This window comes from Solanum pennellii, chromosome 6 (assembly GCF_001406875.1).
Source record: "Solanum pennellii chromosome 6, SPENNV200".
NCBI classification, from domain to species: Eukaryota; Viridiplantae; Streptophyta; class Magnoliopsida; order Solanales; family Solanaceae; genus Solanum; species Solanum pennellii.
Window position 1 is genome coordinate 48,093,611 of NC_028642.1, and position 6,201 is coordinate 48,099,811.

The following is a 6,201-nucleotide window of genomic DNA, read 5'->3' on the forward strand; positions in this document are numbered from 1 at the left end:
TTTTTTTTATAAATCGCTGCCCTGGCAGCGATTTGTAAGAAGAAAAAAACTTTTTGGCAAAATCGCTGCTGGGGCAGCGATTTTACTTTTTCAGTTGAAGTAAATCGCTGCCGGCGGAGCGATTTTACCGTTTTGGTTTATATAAAATTTTATATACCCTTTTGGAATTTTTGTTAATATTTTCTACCGTTTGAGTTTCGGACTCTGATAAAGAATAAGAATTTAATATTAAAAAGTGTGGTATAGTAAATGAGATTTCTCAAATCTTTTAATTTTAAATACTAGATATGAAAATACTCCTATAATATAAATTTAAATTAAGTAAATTCAATACAAACACTAAATGAGAAACAAATACAATTTTTATATTCTTTTTGTTTAAAACACCTTTGTTTTTTTTAATCTTTTTTTATGAGATAATGTTCAATTAATTTACTGTGAAATTGTTCGTCAAATATAATTCTAGTAAAAGAATAGAAAACATCAAAAGGGAAATATATTTTTTGATATTTCTATTAAGTGCTAGATATTCAATTTAATATGTGGTAGTAAATATTTGTTACTAGAGTAAATGAGGTTAAATATGTAGTAATTGTTCTAGTGTTTACAAAAATTGGAAATTTAGGTATTGTAGTTGACGATGGGTAGTAAGGTCATTTCCGCAGAACTTCTTCTCGTGATCCAAGAGTCAAACAAATAAAAATTGCAAAATTTGAAAAAAAAATATATGAAGTAATAACAGAGGGTTTAATTTCTACTATATATAGCTAAAATATTATTTTATAATATATGAATGATATAATTTTTTTATCGAAGAAATTCGTATGAACTCCTTGCTCTAAGGTGGCTCCGCCAGACCTCCACTGCTTCGAGAGTATAAAATAAATTAAGCAAATGCACACAGGCTCACCAACAAGGATCGTGGTGGAGTGGCCAAGTCTTGGTTTTGAGCTTTTTTGAATACGGAGTCGCATTTATTAAGAGTATTTTACCTTTCATGCAAAGGCGAATCGAGAATTCGAAAACGATGAGTGCACAACCAACGACAATGCGCTTAGTTAAATTATGTACCTAATATTGATTAATATGAAATACTACAAAACAACGATAGTCATGTATAAATAAATTAAATCATACTAACAAATAAAGTGTCTTCAACAAAGTGGTGATTTTAAATTTCACTTTGCATCATAAAGTCACAAATTAAAAATTGAATAGATGAGGATTCACATTATTTTTCGAAGTCAATGAATGCACGAATACAAACAAGAAATGAATAGATGGGAATTCACATTATTTTTCAAAGTCAATGAATGCACGAATACCCGTAGCGATTCACGTGGATCCGCCTGTATTTGTTGTGTCATATGTAAAACGCGGAAGAAAATGATTTGTATTTATAATACATGCGCCAAATGAAACATGGACGGACACCTCTTCAGCGTTACGTGCGGCTTTGTTAACGTCGTGAGAATGGCCGGCTGCTCTTTTTTCCAATTTTTGTTTATTATTTTAGCTATACTAGTTGAACGGCTTTCAAATATATTTATTCGTATTTTTAAGAACATTAACTCAATATTAATAAATTTTTAATAAAAAATGTCATTTGTGATTGTTAAAAATAACAATTAAAAAAAAATTAAAAAATATTTAACAAATAAATAAAACAGAGCAAGTATCAAACAAATCCAACTAAACAAAAAAATACCTATTGAAAATTACAATATTTATATGTGTAATATATAATTAAAAAAGTAGAATCTTACACTACTATTTTTTATGCACTTTGGATTTGTAATCTAGTTTTTTCTTTTATATTGATTCAATTCTTTATTTTTATTTTCTAGTTTTATTTGTTCTCTTCACTTTAATAATTCAAAGAATCTATTTCAGGTTTAAAATAATTTTTCTTTTGATTCTTTTAATTATTCATGATTGCTTAATTCAATTATGGTTTAGAATTTACGTCAACTCGTGCACTTTTTTCTAGAGTATTGTACTTACAATTATATTTATTCTATGTTGAAACTCAATCCAAGAACGGACATGTGCATAATATTATTTTAATAATACTAAAATATACTAAAATCTAAAATACATAAATTTAAGCATATTGTCATTCTGCCATTATAAAGTTATTTTGATTGTTAGTAAAGTTGTTTTAGTTGCTAGATTTTCCTTTTTTTCCCCTTTTCAAATTTAAAATTATAACATCAACAAGATGAGAAGTTTTTCAAATTAAATATGGCAATTAATGGTGTTGTTTTAATAACACTAGCAAAAATTTTAACGTGATTAGCATGTATCTAGAAAACCAGATACACTATGTATCTGGCGTGATGCATCTCAGATATGCAAGTAAGATAAGAGAGTAGCAAGCGAGACGTGAGGGAGACGAGAGCGATAGATTTGTCTATGTATCCTATATACATGCGAATCTGCTTGAATAGTGTGTATCTAGAACAAATTAAAATTTTAAATCCATGTATACAAATATATATGTACATGGACGTACCAAAAATTAATAAAATTCATAATGTTACAACATAACATGTATTTAGGTAATGAGATCATATGCTAGTGAAATTGTTGTGAGTTATCCTTAAACAAATAGTTTCGACTCTTGAGTTGACCCTAGACCCCAATCAATCCTCAAGGGTCAAAGATTTTTATGAATCAGACTTATAAAACCTATTTTTAAATGGATTCGAATGATCCTATTTCCGATCCTACTCTAATAATGAATTAAATTAGACCAACCCCATGCCGTTTTGATGGCTCTACCCTAGCTAGTATAAGGATGGTTAGCCATCGCACGGCCATTATTGACCCAATGAATTGACATTATAAGAAAATTAATCAAGGGCATAAAGAAGTCTACATTAGCTATAGTTAGATTAAAATATCTCTGGATTACTTAGAGTAATAGTATGATTAGTCAACTTTTTATGGTGACTAAATTATGTTTAACTGTTTTTTATTGCCTTTCGAAAAATGCTTATTTTAGAAATTTGAGTGACAAATTATGAGAAAAATAAATATATTTTCTTTTGTAGTAATGTTTGTAGAGTGAGGTTGATTTTCAAAACTTGAAAAGTAATTTTATTGTAACAGTAATTATGAAAACATTAACTAAACAAAAAAGTATTGTCATTATATATTGATAAAAGTGATTAGTAAATTAATTAGCAAAAGATAAACTAATACTCACTTCTTAAAGAACACTTATGACATGATAATTATATAGTCAAATGTTGAGATCATTGATGTTCTACTCCAAACAAAATATTTATCATCCTTAAACCAAAAGGATTAAGGTAAAAAGACTTGAGAAATCGCCCAAAATTTCCTTGATTTGCTATGTAAAAAAAAAGATTTTCAGAAAAAAAAAAAAAAGCAACTCACATATAGCAAACACAAAAATTATATATGTATGGTATAATTATTTAATTTGCATAATTGCGCTCCATAACAAATATAAATATGTATATTTCGCTATATATATACAAAAGACAGCAATTGTATATAAATTGTTTAAAGAGAAATGTAATACACTTGTTGATGATGTGACAAACAATCGATTAAATAATTACATATGTAATTTTTACTTAATAATTATTTTAAAACATACTTAGTAAATAAAATTAAAATATATTCTAAAAGAATCTATTTTTCAGTACACTCAAAATCCCTTTTGTGCTCTTTTAAAAAAAACTATTCTCTTTCTTTTACTATTTTTCATATTTATTCTTCTTCTTTCATTTTAGTGTTGGTTTTTTGGAAGAAAAGATGGAGAGGAAGAAAGAAATAAAGAATAAATATGAGATATGGGTGTATCAATTTCTCGGACAAAAAGTGGAGGGAGGTGATGGTAGATTTAGGAAAGTAATACAATGAAGAAAAAGAAAAATGACTTAAAAACAAATTTGAATAAAGAATTTGACCTTCATTAAAGGAGTTTAGACTTGAAAAAAAGGTTGGGAGTAGTGGCTTGGAAAATGGAAAAAATAAAATTAAAAATAGCTAAAATACTTCTTTCAAGCTTTATTTTTTAATGTATCACATTCCCTTTGACATGTCAGCGAAAAGTGTCAAAATGACGCAACAAAATTCTATATAAGGTGTGTAAAATGAACATCGCCTAGTTAAAACGTTTAAGTGAAACTTGGTGCTAACTTTAGAGAGACACCAATGGATTAAACATGTAATTAAATGCATTGGTCATGGTTAATACATCTTATTTATATTCAAATATATATCATGTCAGTATTAAAAGTATAGGTATTTAACTAGATTTGACTAAGCTATGATTTTATCATGTTTTCACTGGTAATTAATAAAATCATGTTAGTTACCAGAGAAAAAAAAAAGAAATGGTGACTAAATTTTAATTAATGGCTTAAAAACTAGCCATGCCACATATATTCTCTTAAAGATTTCATACAAGAATATAAAAAATATATATAGCAAGAAATGTTTGTGATTCTCTACTGGATGTAATATTTGATAAGACTATATACTTTAAAGATTTTTTTTTTTTTTTGTAATAAGTATACACTTTAAACAATACTTAGATTTACGTGTATTATCACTATTTATCAAGTGTAGTTCAAATGTGTCAACCTATTTATTTTTTCATATCCATATTTCAACATATATTTGTTTTTTTTTTCTTTAAATTTTGAGATGGTATATTATTGATAGATTTCAAACTAAACCAATTGTATATCATGTTTAAAGTTTTATGTTGACTTTTCTTTTTAATTATTTTTCAATAAGTTTAAAAGCATCTATCATTGAGAAAATTGTTCGACTCCGCTAGATATACCCTTATATATGGAGAAATTATGTGGTTAAACAAACTTATACTACTTGATTATTTATCATTGCTATAGTTTGCTATAATTATCACTCATGACTAACATTATACATTAACTATGTGGGCTGACTTTGAGTTTGTACAATTAGCCAGTATATGTATAATATACAATTATCTAATCAATATACATATAAAATTCACCTCTCTCCCACTCTGCTCTCTCACCTCCCTCCCCCAATCTCGCTCGCCTCTCTCCTCTCTCTCTCTCTCAATCTCGCTTGCCATTTATACAAATTCATATGTATAATATACAATTATCTAACAAATATAGATATACGATTCACCTCTCTCCCACTTTTTGCCCTCTCTCTCGCCTCACTCCTCTCTCTCCCAGTCTCGTTTGCCTCTCTCATCCCTATAACATGTAGCTACGAATTGTAATTATCAAACTATAGCTATGCAGAGTAATTATGCTATTTTTTAGTGGTTATATGTGAAAGTTTTCCATTAGCTGATACCTCTTCTTACATACTTGATTGGATTAACTATTTCAATAGAATCGATAACTATTATTTTGTGTATTCATTTCTACATTTTCCTAGTTGTATTTCATATTTATAGATTTTGGAGCTGAATATGGAAGTGGAAGTAAGCGAGATTTGCTTTTTCAAGAGTCTTACGTCTTGGTGAATTTTTAAAAATTGATGTAAAATTTTTTGTACTTTTCTTTCAGGTTCTTCTCTGTGCATATTAAATGAAGAGAACAATAAGAAAGTGAGAGTTGTAATTGCTAAAAACATTTAGAAGATTCATTAGCAAAGACGGAATGAGAATTATAACTCTATATTTCATGGTTGATGAGCAAATAGAGATTATGAAAATTGTTAAAATTGATTTATCCTTTATTCATCTATAGAGTAAATCCATTTCTCACTCTTTTTTTCATCCGTAAAGTGACTTGTATTATCCATATATGTATGGGAGTTTAGTACTTTTTTTCAAGTGTTATATAGTCTTTCATTTGGTGAAGGACTCTGGATTAAGCATATCTTTAAAAATTACACTTCAAAGTACTGCTACAGTTCATCCAATTAAATTTGAAAAATACTTTTCTCTTAGCTTCTCATGTCATATGTACACTTGACCTAAGATACCATTACTTTAGACATAGATGCAATTAAATCTTCTCCTAGACAAATCAAAGTTTGATTTTTCTTTTAAGTCTTTTCATTACATCAAGGACACACCAAATAATGTATTGGGCCTCTGCTGGCACGGGCCATGCCCATCTAGTTTTAAAAATAAATAAATAAAAAGAAAATTTTGATTTGTGATGGCGTCACGTAAGTAAATCTAAAATTATATATATATATATATATATA